Here is a 23168-nt window from a genome sequence, read left to right as displayed (position 1 = left end):
GAAATGCTTCAGGTTACAGTACTTTAGAATATCTAAACAGATAAATTGTTTTTTCCAGCGAACTATTACATTCATTTCTAACCACTGGAGAGTCTTGTTTTGTGTGATTAATCTGCAGTTTAAAGCACATGAATACACATGAATAAACCATGATATCAATCGCCTTAGATGGTAATGGGGGCAGTGATGGGGTTTAGAATGGGGTAGTCAGTGTTAAATTTCATGGTGAGCATTGTCATTAGGTTTCATATAAACTGTTTACAGTATTAAGAGTATCTGGTATTACCTTTATCAAATACAGAAACTTGTGTTGTCAATCAGATATCAGAAAACAACATGACACTGAATGGAAATGCCAGACTGAATGGGGAATAAACCAACCGTGTGTGTGCGCTGTATAATTGTTTATATATTTTGTATATTATATGTTTGCTTTGGCTTACCTGTGCAGGTGTGCCTTACAGCTTGCTCAGCTGTGGCCAAACAGAAGCACTCAACCAACTAAAAAAATAATGTTCAGTGAATACTATTTACAACATTGTTTAAAAATTCCCAGGTTAGCATCTTGACTGAAACACATGGGGGTTTTTTGTTTGATATGAGAAAAAGGCATCTTAGATTCAGCTTGTGAGCGTGTGATGTACAAGTCCTTTCATGCAGTCTTCCTGCAGTTAAAAATGTGTTTTCCTATGAAATTGCTAGTTGGTTTGAGTGAATGGAGTGAATAATCAGTGCAGTTAGTGCCATGGGAGATAATGATGAGTTTAGCCTCAATGTTTTCCTGAAAATTTTAATTTTCAGAGCTCATCAGATGGTCTTCATGGATCTATTGTTTGCACAGTTAAAACAGATTCTAAAAAGTTCCAAAAAAGCTTTTCTGATCAACCTAAATAAATTTGCTAAATAAAACACATGCAACTTCATCTAGGAATGCTTGTAACGTTCCTAACTTGTTCCGAGGTTGTGTCTTTTGCGTAAGTTGAGATCTAGAAACTTCAGTCCCTTGTACTGGCAGCATTGATTCAATAACTGCCTACCATAAACTCAAAAACTTGCATCCTGCTTTGCATGGAGCAGATCACTGGTTTTGTAAGTGACCTGCAGGTTTTCATTTGCTTTGTTTGTGCTGGCACTTGCATGATTAAAATGTATGGCTGGCTAAACTGACTTTACCTTACCATAGGGTAAGGTCAGACAGTATAAATAAACCATCCTCTTAATTACTGACCAGTCTCCAGTTTACATTTCTTTTGTGAGCTTTTCTAGCTGTTTCCTCCAGATAATTGAGAAATATCTCTTCCCTTCCTTCCCTAACCCCAGTGATCAAAAAAACATCGTGATTTGGGGGAAGGGAAGAAGAGGGCTCCCACTTCTAGAAAAGCTGCAAATCGACAAAGTGATGCCTTTTACATGCGATAATGATGTTCCCTGCCGCGGAGATAAGAAATGGAGGTAGCAGTTACAAATGTCAGTGCTTTGGCAGCTAATTGAAATCTTTCTGCTTGGCTCCTGTGCCCACAGCATGGCTAAAAACAGTGTTGGATTCACTGAAGGGTTAAGTTATTCACGGGTGACTTATCTGGCCTCTTTGTTAATTACCTCTTACATGGTTCTGTTTACCTTTATCAACCTCAACATCTGTCTGCCTCAGCATGAGCTATATTTATTCCTCACTGGAGGGGGTTGCAGTATAGCTGTCGAACTGCTGTAGTATTCCCTTTGCTTCTTGTTTTGGTAGAAGCAAAGATCAGTTTCTGTGAGATTAAATTGGCTCGAGAAACTATATTTGAGAATTGGCACCTGGGGAAGTGTAGTGACTCAACCAGTTTTGCTTATAATACACTGAAGAACAAGAAGCCTTTTGGGTACCCAAAAAAAGATGAGTCTTCACAGAGTGTGTTGAATATTAACAATTAAACTTTGCAGTGTATGCTTGTGCTTTACTGTACGTGGGAAAACTTTGGTCACTGAAATAATCTGAGATTCTTATCAGATACCACCATGAAAACCTTAGGCACATCAGTATGGTGTTACACACTTTATGCTTGCAAGTATTTGACTTTTCTTGCAGTTTGAGTACCCTGGATCAGAGGTGTAGTTATGATTTGGCAGATGAATGAGCTGTCCTACTTGTTCTGTAATCCACGAGATTTTATCAGCTGAAGGAGATGGTCACTTGGATGGTCCCTTTCCAGTTCAGTGGTGGTTGAACTCATTGTGTTTAAATTTCCTGAAGGTCTGAAATCTTAAAAAAAAAGAACTGAAAGTATCAGTGAAAGCTGCTTGAATCAATGGATACTGGAATTGGAATGGTGCTGAAGCACCTGAGTTACTGCACCCCTACTGAAATAAGTTCTGACTTCTGACTTTAATCATTGTCTTTATTGCTATAATTGATGTTATATTGCTGTGTCAGAAATGCAGTTACAAATCTCTAACAGCCTTGCAGTCATAACTGGGCTTTAGTAGCCTAGCAACAACTACAAGCCAAATATATATGGTTTTTTTAATTCCAGCTTGCTCTTTGGTGTCTTAGTATCTGCAGCTTGAGAATTCAAAATGAAGCAGTGAACTTGAGAAGAATTCAAATTATGTAAAAAAATGCCAAATATGAGAATTCTGGTCTGAGTCCAGATGAAATTGTATTAGTTGATGCTTGCAGAAGTTATAATCTCTAAAAATCTCCATTAACCTTTTTGAAACCTGTTCAATAAGCAGTTTCTACCAGTGTTAAATTTTACCAGAAAATAAGCTTTCAGCACCTTTAGAACGCGAGTTTTACTCGTTCATGAGTCCAAGGGTTTTGACAAACTGAATGATTCATATTATCCTTGAGTATTAACACTGCTGTTTGCTTCCCCTGCACATAAACTACAAATTCCATAGGAGCAGGATGAGACCTTTGTCTTCTGAAATGTCTGGTACTTAATGTTGCTTATCTGTGAGAAGGAATTAAAATCCCTGCTATTGTTTATAAATGACAGTGTATTTTCTTCCACCATTAAACTTAGCTTTTAAAGAATTAAATCTCTAAAATTACTTCCAGTTCATAAGTTCATGGAAGATTTGGACACATGATAAAATTCTTTTGCACAGGATTTTGCTTGAATAAAAGTAAAAGGAGGAGAAACCAAAGACTGGTATGGTGTAAACTTGGAGAAACTGGTTTTTGAAGAAACTTGTTCAGTGAAATCACAATACATGACTTCTGTTAATAACACTTTAAACCATTAATAAATACATAACTTGGTAATTTCAGATTATTTCTATTTTAATTCAGACAAAATTTTGGTTTTAATGCAAGCTGTAAATCCATTTTAGTTCTTCTGAAAGGTGGGATCTGTGTGCCTGTTTGATTAGGACTATGGAAGGAAAAAAAAGAAATCTGTATTTTGTGACTTGGGGGGGCTGCTGCTTTCAGCATGAAAAACTCACTGTCTGACTAATGAGTAGTGGTAGCTGTAAACATGAAATTTCACATTTTATATTTAATATGATAAAAGCTTTGTCAAGCCTCTACTGTTGCTTCAAAGGCTCTTTCAATGCTATTGAGTGTTTTATGAATAGTTAATAGGCACAGAAGTGACTGTCAGCACCAGAGCTGTTCCTCATTCCCCTGCATAAATTAAATATATTAACTAGTGTTCTTAAAAAAAAAAAATCTGTGTACATTTACATAGTTTCCTAAGAAAACTTAAGGAAAATTAGTTTACATATGCTGCTTACCTTTATAATGCCACTTAAATTTAGGGATGTTTGTCTGGTGTGGTACAGGAGTAGCTGTGTTTTTTCTGCATTTCATATGTGAGTGCCTCTCTGTGATTGCATCACTTTGTTTTACTGCGAGAGTTAATGGATTCTCAATGTAGTAAACATTGGCTAGTCTAGCATTAAATATTGAAGTTGGTCATTTTAAGCTTAACCCTGAGCATTGGTGTTGTTTTTAGGCAATAACACTGAAGAATAGAATTTCTGGAAACTGAGTATTTCACTGCTAATTATTAGATTTTACTAAAAAGAAAGGCTGAGCTATGCAGAGCAGAATACTGTAGATTATTTTTGTTTGTAAAAGAAATTATTTCTTTCATTAGGTCCTTTTACATCAGCAAAATGCTGTAGTTGCTCGTGTCTCATATATGTAGGAAAACTGTTCAGGGGTTTGGGCTGTTATTTTACAGCTAAAATATTTAGATATAATATCTCATAAAAGAAATAACATTCAAAATTCATCCAGCCTAAAGCTTAGCAGACTGTGCTTAAAGGGTCTTGAAATTCATGTGAAATTGCTGGTATGGAAAAAGTGTGTTAAGCAATAATTCAAATTGCTGATTCTGAGAAATCTCTGTGGTAGCTGAGAATTCGTTATGCTGAAGAGATTCAATATTCCAGAGTGAACTCTTTTAGTGTGCAGTCGTGACTCTCCCCATTGAAATGTAGTGTCGATACCTGCCTGAGAAGAATGCTTGTAGGTAAAGGGAGATTATGGAGATGTATTTAGAAACCAAGCATGAAATGTTACAGAAGAATTGACTTCCAGGTCTGTTTCTTCAAAGGCATTAAGGTATCAATTGCTGACTCAATTCAGTGTGGAAGCAGATAGCCTTCCTAAGGCTAAGCCTGAGATCAAAGGAAATCTAAAAACCTGAAAGATCTCCTGGGAAAGAAGGGAGCAAAGGGTTGTGGATGGGCTGTTAGAGGCTATAATTCAAGTGAAAAAGAGCTGAGTGGCTGGAAAGCCTCTTGCAGATGGAGGAAGCTCTTCAACACAAAGCAGCACTGAATCTATTTCAGTTTAGCTCGAGTAGTTGAGTTTATTCCTCATCTCTGCCAGAGGTTACATTAAGGTTATGTATTTTTAACTGCTTGTATGCAAAGCTCCATCTTCCATTTCAGCTGTGGCCTACCTTACCTTGTCTTACCAGGAAGAAACTGAGTTGCTATAATCTGTCCTTTGACTCCCAGAGTTAAATTCCTGTTCAATCCAGCTGCATCCGTGCTCTCAGGCATGGCTGCATTTCATGCTGAGACTGAATTGCAGGCTCTGAATTTTCTCTTTGGAAGAAATAATCGCTTGAGAGCTGACCTGTCCCAAGAGAGGACTGTAACGCAGCTAACCTAAAGGCAAGAATTGAATATACAGTGGATCCAGAAAACCTGGAATAATAAACAATTAAATCCTTTTTTCAGCCTTGTTAGCTTTAGAGTTAGTCTGTAAGATCGCAAAGTTTGTATTCACATCTCATGTGGTGGAATGTGTAAGACTGCAAATACTGTGCCTGAGGCACATGTTAATTGCTCTATAAAACCTCCCCACCCATCTTTTTTTACTTATTGACTAATTTTATGTTCACTAAGGGGTTGTGTAAGACTAATTTTACTGTACTTTTTTTTTTTTAAGTAACAAGCAAGTCAGGCTTTCATATCATGTATCGCTCTTACATAAAATATCGTTTGTCCTCGAAGCAATAGCAGCGCAGATTTTGAACACAGATAGCCCTTAGTGGAAGGCTGGATTAAAGATACATTTAAAACCCTTTTAAAGGAAAGATGCTATGGAACTGTTAAGATTTTTAATCCTGGGGGCAGTTAGGAGCATGTACTTTATTTTCATATCAAGGCAAGTGGTTTGGCAGTTGTGCAATAGCTGTTCCTTATAGCTTTTTTTATATCAATGTTCTGTTTTTCTTCAAGTAACACTGAATCTGGCCTTCAGAGGCACCACTGATAGCACATGGCAGATTTTCAGCTGGATAATGTGAGGATTCCTGCTGGCTCTAGGGTCCTACAGACTCTGTGACTTTGGATGAAAAGCCTTGCAATGAGAGGGGAAGCTGAGTGCAAATGGCTTCAGAGGCTTCTCCCATAGCATGAAATATGTTTCTTATTACTTACCAGTAGGTAATTTTTTTTTTTTTTTTTGGCTGAATAAGGTCTGCTGGAGAAGCTACTTCTAAAATAAGATTCGTACTTGCTATGGTGCTGCTTTTTCCCATTCCAAATCTTTAATAAAAGTCCTTGAGCTTTTAATTGTGTACTGTGAGAATGTTAATGTGGGTTGTTTTGGGTTTTTTTTTTCCCTAGCATAGTGTTCACAGTAAAAACTGTGAGTGAACACTTCTTTGAATCCTTGGAAGTTTTCATTTTAAGAGTTTGGTCTGAGTTTAGAGCAAGTGACCGGTATATGACACAAAAAATATGAACAGGTCTAAAAACTGTGGGCTGACAGAAGCAGCACAGTGCAGAGCAAAGCAAACAGTGTAAAAATGCAGGCTGTCAGCGAAGAATGGAGGTTTGTCACCTCTGTTCTTAAAATCCTTTTTTTTTCCTGCAGCAATAGACATTTTAGTCTGTGATTTGTCAGAAGAGCTTGAAGCCTCCAAAAATAATCACTCTCTAAGAAGGAAATGCACATCTCTATCCTTATGTAGCTGCTTCTTTCTACCTGTAAATACTTTCAGTCTAGCATGCTGTCTCCCTTTTATCTGTAGTAGCCAAGGGTTAGGAGAGGCTAAACTGTTTGGCATGACTTAGGGGTACTTTGAGATCTGTGTTCCCCTTCTTTCCCAAATGCCTTTTCTCCTACCCAAAGAGCTAGTAAAGCAGCAGAAATAAGGGCTAATTAATAACACTGTTATAAGCTAATGGTGGTGAACTGGGTATGGGACTGTATTAAATTAAAGCATATTTTTAAAATTTTAATTTTCATATCAGCCAGTAGCATTAAATTCTACTGTAAACAGAGTTTTTACATCTCTCTTATCACTGGGTCACTGAATTGACTTGAAATTCTTTCCTCTCACACATAGCAGACCCACCTTGTTGTGAGATACTCAAGGCAAGCCTTTCTGCTGCTTTCAAGGGCAGTTCTAGAGCATAGAAATGGGCACAGATGGGAATAAAGGAACTGCAGGATTTTTACTAAGATTTCCTGTGAGTAGTGGGGAAAAGATGAGAGAAGTAGGGACAGACTTTGGCCTCCTGGAAATGCACTAAAATTGAGTGGATTTAAACACACATTTACTCAATCTCTCTCTTAGCCTAAACCCTTCCTCTTAATCTGCTTTCCACCCACATGCCCAACATCTTTATACTTCTGTCTAAACACCCTCATCTGGAGCAAGATGTCAGGAGAACCCTTGAATGTACATGCATGAGTTTTTCTGCTCAGAATTTGAGTTTGACCCTCAGCTCTGACCGAGAGGTAACTTTGCCATAGTGATAACAGGTGAAACACAATAGTGCTTCCATGCTCTTTATTACAAAGTAATTGCCACCAGGGCAATTTTCCAGCAGGCCATTGCCTGTTCTGTACTGTAAAAAGAAACCTTTCAGCTCTTGGATGGGGTTCTGGTGGCAGAGACTTGCAGATGCAGAACTGATACTTGGATGCCCAACCTTGGAACTGGCGACCCCACAGCTCACATGAGTGGGTTTCTGTTGAATGTGGACTGTGAGACAGGTTATGAGAAAAGAATAGCTGAGAGCTCCTTAGTAAACAGGAGTCTTACTTTTCAAGGAAGTAGAATTAAAGCTACTTTGGAAATGAAAAGAGCGTCAGCAGGCTTTTGCCAACTCATGTAGTGCTTTAATAAAGGATTGTCAGAGCTGCAGCCCCTTGAGCTCTGTTACCCTCAGTCTCCTGTGTACTTGTTGCAAGAGCCTTTCTGTTGTAATGCCCCTTTGGGGGACCCCATTTAATCATCCTCTTTTCACCAACCAACAGTTGAAGAGGTTTCAGATATACTTCCCGCAGGCTATTTTGCAAGAAGTTACTGGAAATGTTTTCTGCTACTGATTCAGTTTGATAATATTTAATACAAGCCCATTTAACTAAATAGGGCAAATCCATGTTATGGATTATGTCTACATAGGTTTGGATAAATCCCCTATAGCTCATGTTACTCCATAAACATCTTCCTCTCCCTAAAGTCTTGAGTAACTAGTTACAGAGCAGCACAGATGCAGATTTTTCCATAAATAGATGAGCCCAACTCTGTTAACATTTGATGATGTTCAGTTGAAGCCTCATGGTGAATTTTTTGTGGTGTAGTAGATGCAGAGCATGTAAACAAAAGAATTTGAATCTGAGTTTCTATTATTTTTAGGGAATGGTGACTGCTGGATTACAGTTTTTTACAGAAAAGTTAGGTGCCTTCTCTCCAGGTTTTGGGGAGTGTTCCGTGTGAGGACAGAGCTTCCACACTCAGCTCAAAAATGTCTTAACACACTTTCAGAGCAAGAATACATTTTGCCATGGAGGTGCTGATACGGGGAAGGATCAACAGAAAGGCTCAGTCCCTACAATGGCCTAGTTCTGTCCTTGGTATCAGCTTTGTCTTTGGCAAGTGGCCCACTATGGGGCAGCGTGATGGCTTTTATTATGCCAGTAAATTTTGTATAACTTTTGCTCAGGTCATCTTCACATTGAATTTCTATCCTCCCCTGAATCCCAGTGTCTGTTCTTTCTATCTCAAGTGATAAAGTGAGCTGGATCATTTTCTATGTGTTTTCTGTATTGGCTGGATAAAAATATTAATTTCCTGGTTTTATCAGTTGTGCTGCTCTGTAAACAATGGTCTTTCAATAATTCAGTCTATCAGAACTGAGCTTCCCCCCCACCAGGATAATCTGCAAATTCCAAAAATATCCTGCTGGCTTTAAATTAGCTCTTCATCTGAAGTGTTCTAATACCTCTTACAAATGTTATATCTGGACACTTCTGGAAAGTAAAGTATTTCTTTGGAGAATGGAGATCAAGTTCATGCCCTTCAGAGTTCATGTAGGTGGCAGGAAAATAAATATTAAATTACATATTCTAAAATTAGTATTAAACTTGGGCACTCTGGGAAGAATCTTCATGAATTTAAACCAAAGTGTCTTGGGTATTCAGATAAATGATTGTTTACTGGGGTTAATTAGTTGCAGTGGAGACAATTGTGGTATTCACTCTGTTTTCTTTGCCTGATTTGGAAAGTCAGTGTCCTACCAAGCCAGACATTTTCTGGCAAGGAAGAGTCATTACAGGCATACCTGCTGTCTTACATGGACTGCATCAGGTGACTTCAAAATGATTGTTTATCATACTTAGCTGCAGTTTAAACAATTTATGCAGCGATTGGATGTCACTGAAATATCTGATCTGCTGTTTTCTTCCAAGCTGCAGTAGAAAAGAAGAGCAGATGCACTGTGCTCTGCTCCATTTTATTCCCCCTAAGTGATTATTATGTAAAACTTTAAAAAAATAAATTTCTGGTTGCTAGACTTTCGTGCCAGTTTATCATTTCTGTAGTGGTTCTGCACTATATCTCCTGTTTTTTAGCAAAAGGGATTGGTATTCCTGATGTTAATGCCTTTGTAGCATAGAATCATAGAATGGCTTGGGCTGCAAGGAGCCTTCAAGACCATCCAGTTCCACCCCCCTGCCATGGGCAGGGACACCTTCCACTACCCCAGGTTGCTCCAAGCCCCATCCAAGCTGGCCTTGGACATTTCCAGGGATGGAGCATCCACAGCTTCTCTGGGCAACCTGTGCCAGTGCCTCACAGGGCAGAATTTCTTCCTAATACCTAATCTAAACCTACCCTCTAACACAAAGCAAATGATGCTTACTTCATATTGACCTTAAATAAGAGCAGAAGGAACCTTTGTCATCTGTGTGAAATTAAAACAGAACTTAATTTTTTTCCTTTCCTTTCCATTACAACCAACAGAAGTATTCCAGAAACGCAGTTTTCAAGCCCCAACTGGCTGACATCTCAGAGGTCATGGCTAAGCCAGTGGTGAAGCAGCAGTGTTGGCACCCCTTCCCCAGTGGCTCACTGGGTCCCCCCAAGACAGACATGCTGTGTAACAGTGGAGAAGTTCAAGAAGAGAATGAGGGAGCTTTCAGGATATTTGGGGTTGGCATGAGAAAATAAGATTGTGTAATCAGTTAAAAGGCTGAGGGTGGTTCTTTCTCTGTAATTTAACTAAGTAATAGTCTAACTAGTGTTCCCCTTTCTCTGAGGTAGTCAAAGTCATGTGTCGTAAATTTTGTGCCAGGGACTCCATCAGTCTGGAGAGCAGTCAGTGTGTGCCAGAGGTTATGGAGATAAATGGAGAGGAGGGTTATTTTTCTGCAGTGTGTATTCCTACCCTGTTGATGTGGCAAATGTATTTAAAATAAGTTTTCAAATGTTTTTAAGCTGTAACCTTCAGGAGAGGAGTTTGGTACAACTTCGTCAGATATGAAAGGATGCCAAATTTTGCAAACTATTTAGGTTTCAATCTTAAAAATTATTTGGGTTCTTTGTTGGATGACTGAATAATGCTGTGTTGCTACACCTGTAGCATATATAACTTGCATATATGTATAAATAGTATATAACATATAATAATATATACATGTATATAATATATAACTTGTTCCATTCTTTTATAAGTTCAAATGGAAAGAAAAAATTACATGCAGAGTGCTATAAAGGAAAACTGCTTTTCATGATATAATAAAAGCACTTGTCTGGCTGTTGGAAGAGAGTTCTGTTCTGCTTTCTCCCCAGTAGGGCCTAACTCTCATAATTTGCACATTTGGAAAGGAAATATTTGCTGTCTTATGTGCTGGTGTGCTCTGCATGTTTAACTTCAGGTTTTATTGGTAAATTTATCCTTCCACATGTAGCTTCACTGATTGTGCAACATAATACATGTGAGTAAAGATCACATTTAATGGTTTGCAGTAAGAAGTCTTATTCATCTTGTATTATTACATTTTATTCCTGACTGTCAATTCCAGTTATTTGGTGCAAAAGGACTCCATGGATCTCATTATCCTTCACGTACAAATACAGTCATATAATTTTTAAACAGCTGAGTGAGGGTGGGGAAGCCACTTCTGGGACACAGTGAGTGAGTTATTTGGAGTGATGCCTGAGACTCTGCTCTAGTTACCAAAATTTCCTATGAGAGCAACGCTGTAGTATGACCCTGCAAGCTCAAAATACTAAGATCAAGGGGTTTATTAACTAGAATTTAGAAGGCTTCAATGGGAAAGCAGCTCTGCTTTTAAATCTCCCCTGTACATGTATAGAACGTGTTTCATGTAAGTTAATGTTCAAGCCAAAACATGCAAGTGCAGGAAAGTTTTAGGCAGGCTCCATAAACACCAACACTGTCTTTAATCAGCCCAGAATTTCATCTGAGAGGATGGTTTTCCATAATGCTTTACCACAAGGCAGGTGGCATGCATAGCTACAGAAAAAACCCACATTTTTTGGCAGGGAAAATCCTCAGTTGATTAAAACTTCTCGTCTCATAGTCCTCATTCTTACATCTAGAGATTGTTACAACCACTGGTGAACTGCAGTGTTTTTCCTGGAGCAATGTACATGGAAAACTGTGCCTGCAAACTCCAACATGTTGTTCATTTGTTGCAGCAAATGGGGAAAGCACTAATAGGATATCTGTTCCGCTTGATATAGCCACATGAGGACTTAACCTCAATAAAGACAACTGCATAGAGGAATGTGGTTTTTCTTTAGGAGCTTAGGATGGGTTATTTGCAAAATTTGCCTGTTTGGGATTTTTTTTTAAAGAAAACAATGAATAAAGTTACAAGAATCAGCATGTTTCTTTATATGTTCATACATATAATTCTGCAACACTTCTAAAACAGCAAATAATTTAAAATCCAATGCTGTATTACCACTCTCTGCTGACTTTCTGGTAGAGCTTCCCAGTAGCACAGTTGTGACCCAAATGATCCCAGGCAGAGTGTTTATTCCTGTCATAAACAAACCTGTGGTCCAAAAGCTTTTAGAAAGGCCAGAAGGTTGATTTTTCAGCATGGTAACAATTAACAATACACTTTTTGTAAGTCTGTCATGGGAATGGTGCCTTTTTGAGAGGCTTTGAGTATTGCAAAGGGAAGTAAAGCACTTTGAGACTGCACAATGTCAATGGCCTAAGGAGTGTAGGTAGGATCAATTCAGCTTTTTTCCCTTCTGGCAGTTCAGGGAAAAATGGCTTTTGGAATATGAAGTGTATATTGGGTAGTTATAATGTTTATTAGGTATTACATTTTTTCTGTTGGATCAACTAGGGTAATTATAGCAGGAGCTGTCTGCACCACTTTCTGACCCTTAAAAGGACTATGAAAATGTGATCCCAGCTGAAGTGTAAAGATCAACTGTCTGGTCACTAATCCCCAAGAAGAGGAAGGTTCTCAGATGGTGTCTGCAAGGGTACACAGGCCAAAAGCCACCTCAAGTCACTCTTTTCATGTGACTTCCAAGCATGTAGTCAAGTCTAAAAACTGGGAAAGGAGAGAAGAATTTTTATCAATGTGCAGAGACAAGCTCCTTGCATTTCACTCTTAAGCCTGGAAATGAACTGTTTTCTTTGCTCCTTGCAATTCAAGGGCACAAATATTGTGCTGACCAGAGTTTGTCTGGCTGCCTGCTCAACAAAAATATACTTTTTTGGCTACCCTCAAGTCTGCTTGCCTTCCTTTTTCAAATTCTGTTCCTGGATACACTGAGCAGATGCCATGCTGGACTATGTATATGCCTGTCATTTGTTTGGCAGGGCGAACCAGAACCTTTATGATTCCCTAGGGCTTGGGAGTTTGTGGGGTGGATGGACACGTCAGGGGGAAACTTCTGCTGCAGTGAGTGGGAATTAATATCTTGGTGATGCCTTCTAGCCCAGTGTTTGCTACAATGGTGGTTTAAAAATCTTGACCATGAGCAAGTCCCAGAACATTTGCGATGTCCTAGCCCCGCTGTTCATCTTGTCCTTGCTTAGTTATGTCAGTCAGGTTTTCACCTCCCCTTGGGGTCTGGGTAGAGCAGTGTGGAAGGGTACTCAAAGCTTCCTTTGGGCACAAACTCCTTGCCCTGCAGAGCAGAACAGGACCAGAGCACAGAGGGCTAAGGCTGCACTTACTGCTGCCTCATGGTGCTGCTGGACAGCCCCATATTGAATAGGTCCCCCTTAAGCCAGTATGATTTTAATTAAAAACTTGTTCTTAAGGTGAAGTGTTGTTCGTTGACCAGATTTTTTTAGGAGGTGGGAGGGTTGCTCCAGTCTGGTTTGAATACCCAGAGTTAACAGTTCAGGGTTTACTCTACTTGGAATTAAAACTAGGGGTTAAGACAAGTTTTTGGTTAGGATTTGACTCAGCCACGTAAGTAGATGGTCATGGGTTTTAATGTGTTAATCACTGCAACAAAAGCTCCACTGTTGATTAACAGAACAGGTTGCTGAAAGATTTTCTGTTGTATGTACAAGAACCTCTTGAGTTTGGGAATTTTCAAGGAATTCAAGCCAAAGTCCTTTGTTTATAAATTTGTCGATATTCTAGAAGCAGTGACGAAAAACCCTATTGAGCTTTGGATAAACTGGGATGCTGCATCTCTTCAGGCAACACATGTCACAGTAATTGATGTGTAATCTTGCAGCCAGAGGAGCGGGAAGTGCTGCAGCGTTACGTAATGCGCCGAGCCCAAGTGGGGCATCACGTACGGCTGATGCCTTTTAATGACATCCCATAGGGGCGAGGGAAGGATCAGTGTGGTGAAACAGCTTATTGATTGCTGCATTCATACACGGGCCTGCATACATTTAGACACTTAGGAGCGATGGGAAATGGATGCTGGTGTTGTGTGTGTGACCTTCGAGTCCTTCTGCATCTGCAGCTTGCTTAACTGGCCAGCAACAGGAGATAGGCTGGGAATAAATACCCTTACATTGTGAAGTCAGCCTTGAGTGGTTCTATGATACAGAGCATAACCTCTGTTTTTCTGGAACAGTGAAGAAATTTTTCAGTTTTTTAGTTGATGTAAACACCTGTGTTATACCCTTAAAACTTCTCTACAGTGATGGTTAAAAAGAAATTTTTTTATTAGTGCTGGTTCAGCACACTGGAAGTTGCATCAGATTTAATCTATATTCCATTTCAGCTCGTTAAATGCTGTGATGCAAATTTCTTATTAGTGTCAAAGTGATATATTTCTAAATATTGGTTAATAAGCGAGAGAGCAGGAAAAGTTAAAACCAAGTTTCACAAGAGCCAAAAAGGATGGCACAGATAATCTAGAAAACTTGAGTGAATCAGCTTCAGCAGTAGATCAGAGCCCTTGGCAATATTGTGTTTCCTTGCTCTCTCTGCAGCTTATTTACCTGCTGAAGCATGGGGAAAGCTTGTTTGGCCATCTCAGTGTTTGAGCATAAAAGGTTCAGCTTCTGTCTTAAGTAAAGCTGGCACTTTACACTGTACCCTGGCAAAAATAAATACCGTGGGTTTGATAAGTATATAATTCAGTGGAACCTATAGGAATTGCTAACTAGCTATAGTTACAAAAAAAAAAAAATCTACAACAGTAGTTGATTCTTTGGCCTTTCCTTGAGCAGGGCATGTCATATGCATTGCTTTTGATTCCTCCTCCTCAGCAGCAGCAGGAGTAGCAAATAAGTCAAGTAATAGACATGTATGTCAATATTGGATAAGGAAGTAGAAAACTGGATTGTTAAAAAGGCAGTAAGCTAGAAATAGTCTTCTACCTGAATTACCATAGGCTACCCCTGTGGAAGTAGGAGGGTTAGAAACTTTAAAATAAATAATGAAAGCTTTAAAAGCTTTGCTTGACAGCATTTGTGATCATGCTAAAAGGAAAATCTCATTTGCCTGCCTGCAGATCAGCGCATGTGTTCTCTCTCGGATGCCTCAAACCTCAGCTGTTCCCAGGCTTTTGCTTTCCCTCTCCCCCTTCCACACATACTTTTGGCTCACTTCTCTTACCATACGCTTCTCTTTCCTGACACAGCACCATAAAGCTGGGTTATAAACCAGAAATTGTCAGGAAAGCCACATAAACCTTTCTACAACTTTGGCAGAACAGCCGTGCAGCAGCAGAGCTTAGTGAAACACTGACAACTCCCACAGTTGCCAAATATGAGAAGGGGAGGACAGTTGTAGGAGGTTGAGAAGCAATAATTGAGCAGAGACAGAAAATGGGAGAGCTGGATGATGAAATCCTTTAAGAGGCCTGTCACTTATTTCCTTAATTCCATTTTCCAGAAGTCTTATTTAACCCACCATGGTTGCTGCTGGCATGCTATTGCATGGGGAATTTCAAAAGGCACAATAGCTTTGCCAGAAGGAAATATTCTGCAGCTTAAAAACACCTCCAGAACTCTGTATGTCAAACACCACACTAATATTTCTATACTGAAGCTGTTGAAGAGCAACAGCTTTGTTTTATTACCAGTTTAGCTGGTCTTTCAAAATGGGTGGCTCTAATCTAGGTGCAGACATGGCATGAAATAGTTGCCAAATTTTTGGAAGTTGTTTCTGCTCTAACAGTGTTGACTTGTTTGCATCCAACTCCTAAGGAAATCTCAAATTTTAAATATAAGTTTTAAGGGAATGTCAGACAGTTTTCCTACATCTCTAACCTTATGTCATCATTTTAGTTTTCCTATTAATTATTTGTTCCTGTATCTCTAACGTAGATGCAGATTTTGTCTAGAATCCTGTTCTTATGATAGGGAGTGACTAAAGCAGAAATGTAGGTGCATTTTAAAGGCCTAAATGTGCTGTAGAAGGTTTGAATGTCACAGCAATGCAGGAAGCAGGTCCCTGTCCTGGAAGACAGACAGTGCCCCAGCGGTCTCCTTTGCAAAGTGTCTCTTTGGTCCTGTGGATTTTTCCTGACCATTCCAGGGTGGCTGCAGCTGGCTTCTGCTGGTAGTGTTGGAAGGAGTTTTCTGCTTTTTGCCCTTGGATGTCAGGTTTCTGCAGTACCATGTTTTTTATGTCTTTGCAGTATTCCTATTAATTATTTGTTCTCTTGATTATCACTCCCCTCAGTGCCCATAACCCCATCCAATGGAGAAATTGTGCTTTATCCCTCCAGTCTTGTGTCCCACAAAAAATTCCTTGTTTGCACAGAGGAGGCAGCCCTGTATGTCATCCAGAGCAATAACAGAGCAGCTGAGTGAGCTTAGAGCCTGGCATCCCAGCCCTTGTGCAGCCATACCTCCTGACAAGAGCTAACCAGGAGGAGGACGAGGGAGAGGAGAGACTTCTTGCAAGTGGGTGATGTTTGTGTTACAGCAGTGTTCGTCTTGCAGAACGCACGTACTCCTGCCTGTGAGATGTGGATAATGTGCTGACAGCTCATGAATGTTGCAGGCTCAGCACAAGAGCTCTGATTCGACAGGCACAAGAGGAATTTCAGGATGTGAATTTTACCAGTGGGAAGATTGAAGCCACAGTTTTGAGATGATGTTTATGCAGTAGGTTGTTCCTGAGACACTGAGCGAATCGAGATGCCTGACAGCTTGCCGGGCAATCATTTTAATGTAGGAAGCTAAGCAGCAATGAAAAATCTCACAGTTTTGTTCTGAGCTCTTCCACCTGCATTCTTGCAATTAAACTGAATCCTGTGACCACAAGTGTTGGTCAGTTTTTCTCCAGTGCTGTTGTGCTGTTTGCTGCTTCTTTGAAGTGGCTTCTGAACAAGCACTTGGCTTGAGCAAGTGCCTTATACAGGATGGGCAGGACTCATTGAATGAAAAGCAAAATTTTCACATAAAAACCAAGTCCAGTATAGGGCTTCATTTCTTGTCACCCCAGCAGCTGTAAGATACTGTAGCATTAGAGGTGCAAATTAGAGGCTGTCCCCTCTCATGTGCTACCAGGCTCTGATTTCAAGCAGTACTTAAAATTATTTCCTTCTTAAAAACTTGTACTCTCACTGCTCAAATCGTAGTAATAGGCTCCAGGAGAAATTACTGTGCTTTTTCTTATCCCTTCCCTGTTGGTCAGAGTTCCTATTTCAATTCAGAATTTAGAAGGTGGTTTCTCATGGATGCAACAAATTCTATGTACAAGTGCTGACTGTACCTCAGTAGTGCTCAGACCACCAGTCAGGCCTAATCCAGTGCATTGGTTCAACATATATTGGCTCTGATGTGGTTTCTTTGGCAGCTCAGGGTCCCACTCTAAGCCATTAAAAGTCCTAGAATCTGAGGGGAGATAGCAAGAAGCAAAGAATATATGGTCAAAGTTTCGTGGTGATGCGGTTGTCAAAACAGGCACTGCAGCTTGTTTACAGTTTCTCTGGGAGACGCAAATGTGTGGCAAGTCTGTATTTTTATTTTAAATGTAAGGGAATGGATATTTGGCTGAATTTATGAAATTATTCTGAAACCCCTACTCCTCATATAGGCCCTCCAAAGCTAAACTGTTTGAGTTTGCAGTGGTTCCTACAATTTTGATGTATAAGATGAAAAACAGATACCAGAGTTTGAACTTTTTCACAGCTTTTTGACAAGCATTGGTTCTGCTTGCTACACTCCTTCAAAATGCAGTCTAAACAAAGCAGCTTGTATAAGCAGTGCACTTTTAAACAGATCAATGTGAAATATTTTTAGCAGCACGCAGTATTTTATACAAGGATGAAATTGTGGAATAGAAAGCATTTGCAGGGCATGACAGCTTCTTGTGTTCGTTCAGAAATTTGTATGGTGTTTATTTAAAGTGTATAAACAAGTCTCTAGGTGATGATTTCTAACAAATGAAAATAGGACCTTAGCATCCTATTCCCATATCAGATCTTATTGTTAAGCTTATAAAGAACTATTTTTCCCCCAATAGAACTTATCAAAAAGAGGTTTTGAATAGAAACTACTGCATGTGACTTAATCTTTCTTCCGTGTAACTCGTGACCTCACGCAGCCCTTAGACTGATGGTGACACAGTGAGCATTTCCTGTGAACCGTGAGCAGTCCTGGTCCCACTATTGTTGGGCACTTTTTTTGTCTGGGAAAAAACAAACCCTTATTTACTAGAAGCCAGTGTCCTGTTTGTTTGTAGCTGGCTGGGAAATGCCATATTACAAGGGTCTCAGTGGCAGTCGTCACTCCTAACAGAAGCTGTTGTTGTGTTTTGCTCTTTTTCTCACTGATTTGTATGAGACTTCTGAGTCTGCCTTGTGACCTGCTCCACATTCAGTTCACGCCACAAATACTAACCTTGTTTATCCAATATGTTTTTTCCCTCCTCAGTGTTTCCTCAGATTAGCTGTCAGTAAAAGGCTAAATAATAATCCTCCAGTTATTATTCCTCCCCCGTGAGGTCACCAGGCTGCTTTTCCAAGTTGGAGGATGGTGGTTTGCTGTAAGAGCTGCTACCTGGCAAGGCAAGTGTGGAGGTGGAAAATTACAGACAAAATAAAGGAACGGCATTAAATTGGTAATGGGATGCAGCTGCTTTGGCCTTTGAGTCTGCATGTGAGTCTCAGCAGCCTTTGGTAAAGGCATATGCTGCGTGGAACCACTCTTGGCCATACAAAATCAGCCTCAGCCGAGCTGTAGCCTGTTCTAGGGAGGTGCAGCAGCTCTCAGCAGTTGGGACATTTCACTTTTGGCTGTAAGAGGTTGTGGAATGGCTGTCACATGGATGACAATCTTATGGCTGTGCTGCCTTGAAATCCAGTCCAAGCCAGCATCCATGCATCTGTACGCACGTCAGAGACTGGATGCTGTAGGGCTGCTGGCCCAGCATGTAACCATAGCCAAGTTTATTTAAAATACACCCCCCAACTGAGTCCTTGCCACTGAATGGGGGCGTCAGAAGGAACTTCTTGGTGTCAAAACAATCCCTCTGTCTCTACATTTCTGCTTATTGTTGTCTTTTCTGTCTCAGCTGCCTTCTGAACTGTCTTCCCATTTTAAAATACTGCATAAAATGGTGACATTCTGTAGGTTTAGCAGCATACATATACAGAGAAAGGAATCATTAGGATACATACCTTCTTCAACTTTCTAAAGCCCTTGCAGACAGAATTTTTATAAAGTTTCATTATTGGAGCTCATTCTTATGAGGCAAAAAACCCTGGAAGACTTACGGGGGTTTCTGTTGTTTATACACACACACTTATACACACAATTTCTGTAAGTATTTCAATTTTCAGTCTTATTTTTTTTTGTGTCTCCTGCCAAATCACACACGCCAACCTAAATATGCATATCACGTATGCAGACATTCAAGATACTAAAACCAGAACAGCCTCTCTTAAGGGAAGAAAAGTATTTTGGGGTTGGAGTTCTCCTTGTCTGTCTGGAACATTCTCATTTATATGAAAATGTCTAGCACTAAAGCTACTGTTGGAATGAGGAAGGTCCTGCAGACTCTGCCAGCATGAAGGGTGAATTTTTAGGAGGAGCATCTGTGAGGTACTTTTTGAAGTTTCACTTCATGGGACAGTGGAGGTCGTGCTCAGTGCCTCAGAAAACTCTTTCCTGGAAAACTCCTGGTAGAACATGGCTGTGAGCTTTACAGAAGTCTGATTTCTCAGCAACAGTGCTGAGCACAGACATCAGAGGTGACACCTAAATCTGTGCAGAAAGAGAAGACTGTTCTGGGCACTAGAGCTCTTCAGAGTTTTGGTTCACTGGGCAGACTGAGCTTATCAATTACACACCTCAACTTTTAGATCTAGAAAGCAAACACAAAAGGATAACTCACTTTCCTGCCTATTGCTACAATGATTGCTATGTCTGCCTGTGCATTGCTCAGGTGAGGAGTTTGTCAGGGTCAGGAGGGAATTCTCCCAACAGCAGATTAATTTTTTTTCCTGTACTGCTTTAATTTAGTTTTCATGTGCACCCACTTCCCGCCAGGAGTCTTCTCTAACCCCACTCAGTTGTTTTCCACTTGAGTAACCAACTGAATTCTAATGTGACAATCTCACAGTTTACATGCTTACAGTAAAGCCATACATGTCACTCAATAAATGGTAACAGTTTGGAATTCTGCATAACTGTATGTAAAACACACATGATGATTTTATAAACTGCTGGCGTGCACTTGGAATGCAATTTATCAGGGCCCTGCCACTTAGCTTATGGAAGCAGTCCCATGGCATGGCTTCTCCAGCAAGAGAAAAAGCAGGTTGTGTTCATGTCAGTGATTCCTGCCATTACACAATCTGTGGGAATGGCTCGTGTTTACTTGGGGGAGCACTCAGAGCTTTTTAGAAATTCTTCCATTTTTCTTGGCATGGGGCTATTAATTCTTGTACAGATTTTTATCGTGGCCTCTTTTTCTAAAGATAGATATTTTGGCTGCTAATGAGTAGTTCAATAAAAAAATATCAAAGTCGTTTTTCTAAAGAAGAATCTTGAAACATAATGTTCTTGGGGTTTCAAGTGTCCTTTTTACCCTTCCATAAAAGCTACATCCATGGCTCTGTTCTGAAATCATTGAGATTCATGTCTTCTGCAAAGTAAGCCATTTTCACTGTAAATATTTAGATTTAGGCTTTTATTTATAATACTTAGATGTTAGGAAGATCACCCTTTGCAATAAGTAAAAATAAATTCTTCCCAAGAAAGCATTTCAGTCTCTCTCCTCTGACTCACACATGGAAAGATAAAACTCATTCATTTCAGTCATGTATCTAAGGTTGGGTAAAAAACCTTTTTTCCTTTCTTCTACTGACCTGTAAAATCAAACCAGACCTTAATCTGATTTTGAGTTATTACATGCAAAGTTGATCTTGAAAGTACTTGAAGTCAAGTCCTGAATTTTTAAAATAATTTTAGGACATTTTTATGACAGTTAGCTGTGGCTATAAAGCATAAAAAATACCTATCTGTCCAGTTTAGAAAAGTGCAGGTTTCACAGTTGAAGGAGAAATATTTGTAAACAGTTTTTAGTTCTCTGCAGAAGTAATTTCAAATCATCGTTTCAAATGGTTTCTGTGGTTTTGGAACTTTTTTTTTTGGTTAAGATCTGTATACACCACAGAGAAGTGTCATTGCAGACTGGAGAAAAGGTGGTGGCCTCAAGGACAGAGGGACAGTGAGCCGCGCCAACCCCTGGTGTCCCTGATTTGCACTCCTATTTCTTGTCCCTGATATACCAGTGTTTCCTTGTTGTTTCTGCTCACAGTCTCCATTAAAACAAATTGTTTGTCTCAATGGATGTTGGAATATTAAAAGAGAATCTCTTAATTGTGTCCATTTTACTTAAATATGCCTATTTGATTGTTTATTCACATAAGATGTGATGAGGCTTGTTATGCTGATGTCAGAGCTCTTGCCAGCCTTCACCCCTGTGTTTATTTAAAGCCTCTGTATGATTTACTGCAAAACCTTCCCAGCGTCTCGCAAGTGTTTACTGATGGATGAGCTCAACTGAGATGTCCCAGCTCATAATTCACAAGTCACAACATAATTCAGAAAAGAAGTGTCTGCTTTCAACACACAGCCCTTGTGTAGTGAAATGCCATCGAGTTATTCCAGATGTTGATGATCACTGCAATAAAGATCCATGACTTTGGTTAAGCTGCAGCTTCTCACTGTGTTTGAAACACACTCTGCAGGGACTTGGCCTCACACAGTAGCAACCTTGGATGCTTAACCACTGCTCCCAGGATGGCTCTGTGCAGGCAAAATGGGACGAGTATTTACACATTGCCATGTCTTCTATGTCCTGCAGAAAAATCTTTCACCCTAAATGAATCATGCCCAGCCTTTAGTTTTGCTTGCCTTGAACCAAATGTTTCCTCTTCCCCATCACTGATTAATTTTTAAGCCTGCTCAGGCACTGGTAAGTGTCAGCATCCTGGAGCAGGTGAGGTGCCAGTTAAATATGAGGTGCCTGAACCTGCTTGTGTGCTTGGGAAGCTGTTGAACCTGGTGAAGTTAAAGGGAGTGTTTAAGCCACAGGGAGATCGAAGTTTTCCTTGCACTTCTGCTTGAATTGCTGGCTTTCTAACTTGCATATTTGATGAGGACAGTGTTCATGAAGAGAAGCTGGATGGTCCAAATCTGGATGGGATCTGGAGGGACCTGTGGCTTTTTGAACAAGAGCTTTAGGTCCGATATGCAAACACATAGAGTTACGTCTCAGCTAAAACTTCCATGTCAACCAAGACATCACCAAACAGTAGGAAAAGCTAAGTAAGAGATAGTGATTTGAATCATGATGTGAACACAGTCCCACCTGTACAAACACAGCCCTTTCCTAAAGATCTAAATCCTGTGCAGAAGGAGTCAACAGTTCCATGGTAAGTAGTGATGTGGAGTACTGGCCTCAGTACAGGCCTCTAGCTGCCTGTAACAAGGAAGGGTGGCTGAACCATGGTGCCATTCCCTGTGGCAGGAGGTTCATGGCGTATTTGGTCTGAAAACATAGGTTGGGAAGTTTCAGAAGGGGCAGGTCTCTTTCCATAACTCTAGGCTCATCAAGGCAGCTGTCACTGTTAGCTTGTTCATTAGCCAAAGTTGAGTCAAATCACACAGACCTCGGCCTCAGACCTGGATTTTGAATCCTGATGATGAAATTGGTTTTTAATGCCAAAAAATAGCTTATTTTCCATAATATATCTCTGTATCACCACAGAGTGTGCAACACTCTTGGGAAAATCTGATCTGTCTCATGGAAGAAGTCAGTGTTGCTAGTCAAGATTTGGTGCTACTTTAAACAGCAGCAGATTAGACTTCCAAATCTGCATCAGAGGCTATTTTGGGCAGGGATTGGTATAATCCTGCTTGGTAATGGATGCCTCAGTGTGCTGAACAGGGAGCACAAGGTACAGGTTGATCTCACCAGCAAAGGTCAAATGCTGCTCGCACTCACCGTGTATGGGTTTGGATAATAAATGGTTTTCCTTCCTGGGATAAAGACACTGAGTTTTTCTGTCTTGGCATCAGTTGGACTGCAAGAAACAGATTGTTATGTTTTTAACGGTTTTCTAAGAACCGTGTCTGAGTGTTACCTGCCCTGTGCTGATAAACGAGCAGGAGGCAGGTCCCAAAGGAGCCGGCTTGGCTGCTGCTGTGGCCAGTCTGCCATCTGCAGGCCACTGCTCCGTGCTGGGGATGTGGAGAGCAGGGCTTGGGAGCTCTTTCTTCTCCAGAAATTATTATTTCTAGTAAGTTGTTGTTTTCTAGTAAGTGCTATGTAGTAAATTTTAAATTTTCCCATCTTATCTCATGAACAGTCACCTCTGTTCTTAAAGAAAGCAAAGATAGTGGGGATGAGCAAACCTTAGATTTATCTAAGTTGATGAATAAATGCTAATTGTTGTTTTTATTGTCTGTTGTTCATTTTTGTACGTAAACATTTTGTGCTTAGAAATGGGATATTTAATAAGACATTCAAATTCTGTCCTTCA

The 23168-nt window shown here is 40.0% G+C and overlaps 1 protein-coding gene across 4 annotated transcripts in view; it reads left to right on the top strand.

Moving 5' to 3' along the window:
* SLC45A4 (solute carrier family 45 member 4) overlaps positions 1–23168 on the top strand; it is an 85248-nt gene that overhangs the window by 49395 nt on the left and 12685 nt on the right. The window lies entirely within an intron of this gene.

Source organism: Corvus hawaiiensis, chromosome 26, assembly GCF_020740725.1.
Source record: "Corvus hawaiiensis isolate bCorHaw1 chromosome 26, bCorHaw1.pri.cur, whole genome shotgun sequence".
Classification (NCBI taxonomy): domain Eukaryota; kingdom Metazoa; phylum Chordata; class Aves; order Passeriformes; family Corvidae; genus Corvus; species Corvus hawaiiensis.
The sequence above is the reverse complement of the archived record's forward strand: the minus strand, read 5'-3'. Positions and strand labels throughout refer to the sequence as shown.